Genomic DNA, 8,704 nt, shown 5'->3' with positions numbered 1-8,704 from the left:
GGCTGCTACGGCTCCGCCGGATCATCGGTTTCCCACGCCTCAACCGGATCGTCAGGCTCCCATGCCTCAGCCGGTTCATCGGGAGTTTAGGCCCAGACGGCTTTCCCAGCACCCGTGCCTCGGCCGGCCCGTCAGGCTCGCCCGAGTGGGATGCCGGGTGGCGCACCTAGAAGGGGGAGTACTGTCACGCCTGCTCCCGCTTTTCCCCCCTGGCGCCCTCGAGCGCCATATATATATATATATATGCTACTACTGTTATGTCCCCACTCCCCCTCAGCGGTGAATCAATTCTCTACCTCCCAGTGGCCAAAAATGATACTACAAAGAAAACAGAAACTACTGCTGAAGCAAGGACAGAGCTGACCAGACATATATTTATGTCTCGTCCCCGCTCTGTCCTTGCTTCAGCATTAATTGTCGTTTGTCTTTGTTTACCCGTGTGCAGATGCTGTTCCTGTTCTGTTACCTGTCTGTTCCTGATTGAATGTTGACTCCCCGTACCTGCCTCTCATCTCCAGTATCGGTCCTTACATTTTGGATGGGTAGTGAGAGCAGACTGCTGAGCGCCATGCGTTTGGCTGGTCAGTGAGAAAGATATGATTACTCACATCACAGTTTTTGTAGAGGTCTGCGAAAAGGGTTTCTGGCCTCCGCCTTAGTAGTTTCTGTTTAAAAGCTTTCTTCGTTGTATAAGGTTTGGCCTCTGGGAGGTAAAGAATGGATTCAGCGTGAGGGGGAGTGGGGACATAGCAGTAGTAGCAGAGCCCACAGGTACTGCTACTCTGTTCTGTTGCCCCGTTGCCATGGCAATCGGTTTTGTTTGTCTGCTGCTGTTGCTAGCTAGCTCTAATTTAGCTAAAAAACAACAACAAAAGAGTGAACAATGTTCACACAAAAAAACAGAAGATGTTTAAAGTTAGAGTCTGTGCTCCTTTTTGGTTGCTTGATGCAGTTCAATCAATCAATCAATCAAGTTTATTTTATATAGCCCTTCGTACATCAGCTAATATCTCGAAGTGCTGTACAGAAACCCAGCCTAAAACCCCAAACAGCAAGCAATGCAGGTGTAGAAGCACGGTGGCTAAAAACTCCCTAGAAAGGCCAAAACCTAGGAAGAAACCTAGAGAGGAACCAGGCTATGAGGGGTGGCCAGTCCTCTTCTGGTTGTGCCGGGTGGAGATTATAACAGAACATGGCCAAGATGTTCAAAATGTTCATAAATGACAAGCATGGTCAAATAATTATCAGGAATAAATGTCAGTTGGCTTTTCATAGCCGATAATTAAGAGTTGAAAACAGCAGGTCTGGGACAGGTAGGGGTTCCATAACCGCAGGCAGAACAGTTGAAACTGGGACAGCAGCAAGGCCAGGTGGACTGGGGACAGCAAGGTTGTATTAGTTAGTTATTAGTTGTATCAACTCCCCTTGCTAGGTTTGTTCGAGCTCATTTTCTTTATTGCTAGCTTGTTAGTCTGCTGGCTAGGTTTTTGTTGTGTAGCTAGCTAACTTCTTAAATTGAAGCGCAGTTACTTTTTTTTCTATTTTATTTGAATAGAGGTGTTGTTCATCACTTCTTGTCTTGAATAATTTTTTAGATTCAAGTGTTTATTTCATTCTAAAAACCAAAAAACTGAAATAAATAAGGAGCTCACATTGAGCATGTCTGTGGTTCTCTCTCCTTTTTAACCAAGACTTAAAAAAACAGGCATTAAGTAACTCTATGACACACTATGTTGCCATGGTATGACATGTTGCCATGGGGAGAGGAAGGAGGATGCTGGAACAGAAAATAGACCCATAATGTTAGCAGCAGGCTGGGTTGTGGTGTCATATACGCTGTGAAAGTGACTGAGAGGAAATATATTATTAACCTTATACATATCTCAATGCCATATATATATCAATTATATATTATACTGTATGGAAGACATCAAGTATGCTGAATAATGTGTAAGCACAGCAAAGAAAGTGGGGAGTTAAGCAATTACATATTCAGAGGACAATTCCCATTTTATTTGCTCTAAGATCATCTACTACTCTACTTTTAATCCAACTTACTGCACATTTTAGTCAAATGAATCTTCATGTTATAAAGCTTAACCTGGCTGGCTGTCAAACACAGCTCACAGTTAGGTGACACTTTCCACAATCTGTTCCTCTCAGAGGATGCAAGCAGGAAAATGTTTCTAAATGATTTCTAAATATTTCAGAAACATTCCATGGTGCTTCTCAAATTAGGAAAAATGAAAAAGCCTTTGTGGCGTAAATAGGGACCTTCCACAAACATGATACACATGACACTTTTTAGTTCAGTCACTGTCATCAGAGAAATAATATTTTTTCAGTTTATATGAAGCAACCAAGAATGAATCTAAAAGAGAGGGTCTGTATGAGATATCCTCTCTTCATCCTCTGAGTGGACTGTATTGTGAAGACGGGGGTACTTTAAAGGGCGAGACCATGCAGAGTGACCTTGTTGGCATAACTGCCAGAGCACTGGTGATGTGTATGCGTGTGTGTGTGTGTGTGTGTGTGTATTGTGGCTGTGCTGTGGTTTGTAGGAGAGGACAGATACCACCATGGCAGCTGCAGTGCCACTTGCACCACCCTCTCTCCCCCTCTGTGCCAGCCATGTTGGCAGCCACAAGAGACACAGCTACCTCAGTCAGCAGGTGTGCCTTGCCTGTCGGACTATGACAAGGAGAGAAAGAAGGACAGGGAGGGAAGGGAAGGGAAGAGAAGAGAAGGAGAGAGGGGAGGCAAGAGGGAGAGAGGGAGGGGAGGTAAGGGAGGAGAGAAAGAAGGACAGGGAGGGAGGGAGATGAAGGAGGGGAGCTGACAAATGAGGGACCGAGGGATGGAGATGGACAGAGGTGTGATCTTCTATTATTCTTCAGAGAGACAGGAGTGTTCTTGTTTACACAGTCTGGTCTGATCTGCGAGAGATTGAGGGTTGGATTGTTACCCTGCCTGTCATGAAGGCCCTATCCCCCACCTTATCTTTCTCAAGTCTGTGTGTGTGTGTTTCTGTGACCTTCACTCTGCCTGTCATGCTGACCCTATCTCCTTCCCCTTATCTCTGTCTGAGACAGCAGGGTTAGGCTGAACTGTGAGAGAGATGCCAGAGCTGTCTATGTCTCCCACTCTCATCAACATCAATCATCATTTCCTCCCTACTCCTTTTTCTTTCTCTCCTTTCTATCGATTCATACTGTCACTGCGCCTCTGTCCTCAGATAGTATCTTGTTGTTCTAGACTTGGCAGGATGTGGATGGGTAGAGCTTAACCCCATGACCCCATAACTCTAGGATTACTGAACTGATCAAAACAGCATCTCGTCCATATTGAAGGTCAAGCAGGAATACCTCACTCAGACTGGCATTGTAAAAGTGGGGCCTTGTGGGAACCAGGGGTACCCCAACTCAAATTGGGATATATACCAAGCTCACCACAGCCTCCTCTCACATACCAAAACTAATCTGACAATAAAGCCCAAAACAGGGGCTTATATTCACCTAGCCCCTCCTTTGGTTCATACCAAAGTCAAATTGATAATTAACCACATAACTATTCAAAGGTAACAGACACATTCCACAGTCCTTCATTACGTTGTAAAATAATAATTGAACGGCCCGTGTTAATATCGAGCAGCATCATATGGTGAAGCATTGGAAGCCATTCAAATTAAATGGAAGGAAAGCAAAAGAAGCGGAGTGGGCGGGGGACTGTGAAGCGATGCGAGCATGGGCAAGGTGGCTGAACATGACTTGATAAAAGTTGGAGAAAGTTTAACTTTATGCAAATCCTCTGTGAAATCATGATGCAAGTGACCAATTGAAGCTCATCTTAGCTTCCAGCCACTGCTGGATTGGCTGACAACGACTGTTAATACCTAGCACTACCTAGCTTGCTTGCTAGCACCCACATGAGGGCGAAGCTAGCTAGGCGAGTGCCGCTTGTATCGTCAAAAGGAATTTAATGACCACTATTGTATCACTGACAGAATGATAGAACAGACAACTGGGAACACCTAGTCATTTGTAACACAGTTCACCTTAATAATATGGCCATCAACTTAAATAAACTGAAGATGAACTCAAGATGTCAGATCTATAGGTGAGAAGCAGCATGACTCAAGTACGTTGGAGGGAAGTATGCTTCTTGGAGGTCTGGGAGATACCTAAACCAGACACACAGAGAGATAGGTAGAGGGGGAGTGACAACCAGAAGCACTGGGCTAAAAATGAACCAGCCCATCTAGCATTTGCCAGAAATACCAGATGGCCATTTCGCCCCTGAGAACAAGTGAGATAGAGAGAGGGAGTGAGAATAAGGGTGATAGAAAGGGAGTTAATGAGAGAGATTGAGAGAAGGGGAGGCAGGTTGTAATACAAGTGAAAGGGAAAGTATAGTTGATTTTCACGGGTTGGCAGTGTGTGTGTGTGTGTGTGCGTGTGTTACTTTAACTGAACAGTTTAATTACTTCCACAGTTATAATAATTAATTCAATGTCACAGTTGTGTTTACTCACCTCACCACTGATTTAGCATGATAATAACACTCAATTAACACAAGTGTGTGTGTGTGTGTGTGTGTGTGTGTGTGTGTGTGTGTGTGTGTGTGTGTGTGTGTGTGTGTGTGTGTGTGTGTGTGTGTGTGTGTGTGTGTGTGTGTGTGTGTGTGTGTGTGTGCTGCGTGCTTAAAATAACCATGTATTCTCATCTGCAACAGTGACTTTTTCCCCAATGAAGCCCACTTTGCTACATTGCTATATAACTATTCTTGGACACCCAAATGAATTACCCCGAGGGAGATGACTTACTTGACTGAAGCCCTTCACTCCTTAGGCCAATGTAGTGCACACCATACATTCCCCCTTATAACCTCTCTCACGGGTCAACAAGCTGACAAACCTCCTCTCTCTCCCTCTCTCTCTCTCTCCCTCTCCAAATAGAGCCTGGACGGCGAGGAGAGGAGAGGAGCTGAACTGAGAGAGCTGAAACAGCCTTTTTGAACTGAGAGGAGAGGAGCTGAACTGAGAGAGCTGAAACAGAGCCTGGTCGAACTGAGAGGAGAGGAGCTGAGCTGAGAGAGCTGAAACAGAGCCTGGTCGAACGGAGAGGAGAGGTGCTGAGCTGAGAGAGCTGAAACAGAGCCTGGTCGAACGGAGAGGAGAGGAGCTGAACTGAGAGAGCTGAAACGGAGCCTGGTCGAACGGAGAGGAGAGGAGCTGAACTGAGAGAGCTGAAACAGAGCCTTGTCGAACTGAGAGGAGAGAAGCTGAACTGAGAGAGCTGAAACAGAGCCTGGTCGAACTGAGAGGAGAGGAGCTGAGCTGAGAGAGCTGAAACAGAGCCTGGTCGAACTGAGAGGAGAGGAGCTGAGCTGAAAGGAGAGGAGCTGAGCTGAGAGAGCTGAAACAAAGCCTGGTCGAACGGAGAGGAGAGGAGCTGAACTGAGAGAGCTGAAACGGAGCCTGGCCGAACGGAGAGGAGAGGAGCTGAACTGAGAGAGCTGAAACAGAGCCTGGTCGAACTGAGAGGAGAGGAGCTGAACTGAGAGAGCTGAAACGGAGCCTGGTCGAACGGAGAGGAGAGGAGCTGAACTGAGAGAGCTGAAACAGAGCCTTGTCGAACTGAGAGGAGAGGAGCTGAACTGAGAGAGCTGAAACAGAGCCTGGTTGAACTGAGAGGAGAGTAGCTGTAATGAGCTGAGAGGGTATGTGATATGATCAGTATTCTGATCCACAATGCTGCGGCCTGTTCTCCTGTTTAATAATCCTGATGCAGCCAGTCTCCATCACCTGGTGGTGCAGGGTTCATTCTCCACTCTACATGTGTTTTTTTGGCTCCCCTGGGGCCCTGTGTAATTACTTTGCACTGATGAGAAACGTGTGGCTTAAAGTACCATTGTGTACTGCAATTACCCCCATGGAAGTGAAGTGTGTGTTTGTGTGTGTGTGTATTGAAATAAAGAAATATCCTGCTCTTGCATTTCACATAAGGGAGGGAGAGATGTGGGTCTTTGGCCCTGGTCGATATCTTGCTCCTAAAATATTATTCCAGTCTGATATTGCCAAAGGTCAATGAGTAGCCATCAACTCCTTATCTTCCAAGTCCTAGGACGATGCAGGTGATGTTTGAAAATGTACAGTATACAGACGTTTACTTTATTCCATGTTGAGAATTAACAGTAGATTTTTTTTTTAAACATGAGCTGGCGCACACCCAGAACAATACTGTCGTTTGTGTGGAGGTGCTGACTAACGGCAAATAAACTGTAAACTATCAAAATAAAGAAAGTCACACACTCCATGTATAAACTCCCAGCAATGTAATGGGTATTTACCAACGTTTCGGCATCACTGTGCCTTCTTCAGGGTGATGTCATGAATACTTGAACCAGGTTATGTAGACACACAGTGCAATTAGTGTAACCAATGACAATAGTGAGGGGTGTGTCATAATGATTAAGTTAATTAAATTGAATTAGTGAAACTGTTAAAAAATAGTATATGGCATATTAAATATAAAACGCTATTGTTATCATATCGAAACATAATGGAATATTGTACATCATATTAGCATCAACATACATTATTGTTTCATTCAATTTCACATCATAATTTCATATTTCATTTCATTTTTGTTACATGTAATCTTTTGGTTCAACCTTAATATATAATGAGCATCATCAAGAGGGGGAACATATTAGGTGTATGCTAATAAACTGTAAAAAAATAAAATAAAAAATAAAATAACATTTTTTAATTAGACTTGTTCATAAAGGAAAATGTGTTCATAAGAAGGGCCTGAGATCAAAGTCAATATTCAGACCACTAGGGGTCAATGTTTTTGGATAGGATATCCAGTAAGCCTCTCTTTGTAGTAGCAGGATCTTGATGTTACCTCCTCTCCTTGGTAGAGCAACATGCTCAATGCCTGTGTATTTGAGGGAGGAGATGGGATGGTTAGCTTCAACAAGGTGAGCTGCTACTGGATAGTCAATGTTCTTACACCTGATTGAGCTGTGGTGTTCTGCTCTGCGTTGTTTTAACTGTCTTTTCGTTTGTCCTACGTGGGCTTTCCCACATGAACAGGTGATGAGATCGATTACTCCCTTGGTCTTGCATGAGATGATACCCCTAACAGGGATCTTTCCACCTGTATGTGGGTGTCTGAAGAAAGACGTTTTTATAGTGCTATTGCGCTGTGCGCATGAGCCACATTTGTAGTTCCCATTTGGGATAGGTGTCAAGAGTTTCTGAGTGGGCTCAGGGGGCATGTCAGATCTCACCAAACTATCTCCAATATTGTGACCACGCTTATAGACCACCAATGGGGGTTCCTTGAAGAGGTGTGACATTTTTTTGTCTGATTGCAGAATATGCCAGTGCTTTTTCAGGATTGCTTTCATTTTCTCCGAACCCTTGGTGTACTTAGTGCAAAAGACGGTTGCGTTATTTTTCTTCTTTGGTTGAGTTTTTACTAATTCCTTCTTCTCTTGGTTTTTGAGATATTTTCATCATTGCAGCATCAAGAGTTTTGTCCTTGTAGCCTCTCATTTTGAATTTATCTGTCATTTTTTTAGCATTGCTGTCAAAATCTGACTGGTGGCCACAGATTAGTTTAACCCTGCATAACTGACTGTATGGTAGACCATTGTTGAAGGGAAGGGGATGCATACTATCCTCACATAGCAAGGTATTGAGATCTGTGGGCTTTGTGTATAAGTCTGTGTGTAATGCATCATTCTCTTTAATAATCCATAAATCCAGGTAGTTTATTTTTCTCTCGCCAGTCTGCATAATGAATTTGAGGTATTCAGAGCTTTCGTTTAGTAGAGTTTGGAATTCATTTAGTTCCTGCTGACTTCCTTACCAGAGCACAAAGACATAATCTATGTATCTCCTCCATTGGAAGTATTTTAGATATTAAGGGGTGTGTCTCTCTTTTATAAAGTAATGCTTCTTCAAATTGTCCCACATACAGGTTTGCATAGTTGGGGGAGAAAGGGGAGCCCATGGCTACACCCCAAATTTGAAGGAAAACGTCTGACTCAAAGACAAAGTAGTTATGGGATAATACCAGTTCAGTAAGTTATAAGATGCAATCATTGGATGGAGCAAGGGTAGTCTCTCTGCTGAAGGAAGTGTTGCAGTGCCTGCAAGCCTCCAGTGTGTGGGATGTTAGTGTACAAGCTCTCCACATCAAAAGTGGCCAGCAGGGTGCCCTCTGGTAACCTTCCTAAGCCCTCTATCAATGAGATCATGTGACTAGTGTCTTTGACATAAGATGGGAGATTCTCAACCATCGGTTTAATGTGGTAATACACACATTTAGAAATGTTTGATGTCACAGAGTCGATTGCTGCTACAATGGGTCTATCTGCAGGAGGAGACTCTTGTTAGTGTAATTTAGCGACTGTATAGAAAGTTGGTATCTTGGGAAATTTCACACATAGAAATTCAACTTCTTTTTAGTGATTTGTCCTGATTACAAACAGCTTTCCACTGTGGTGAGATATTATGCTGGAATTCTAGGGTAGGGTCACAATTCAGTTTGCGATAGAAGTCACCTTTAGATAGTTGGTGGCGACATTAATTCACATAGTCACATTTGTTTTGTGTACAAATTCCTCCTTCTTTGTGACATTTTTTTATGATAATCGAAGGATCTGACTTTAAGTCCATAAGAGCCATTAT

Source organism: Salvelinus fontinalis, chromosome 22 (assembly GCF_029448725.1).
Source record: "Salvelinus fontinalis isolate EN_2023a chromosome 22, ASM2944872v1, whole genome shotgun sequence".
NCBI classification, from domain to species: Eukaryota; Metazoa; Chordata; class Actinopteri; order Salmoniformes; family Salmonidae; genus Salvelinus; species Salvelinus fontinalis.
Note: the sequence above shows the minus strand (reverse complement) of the source record.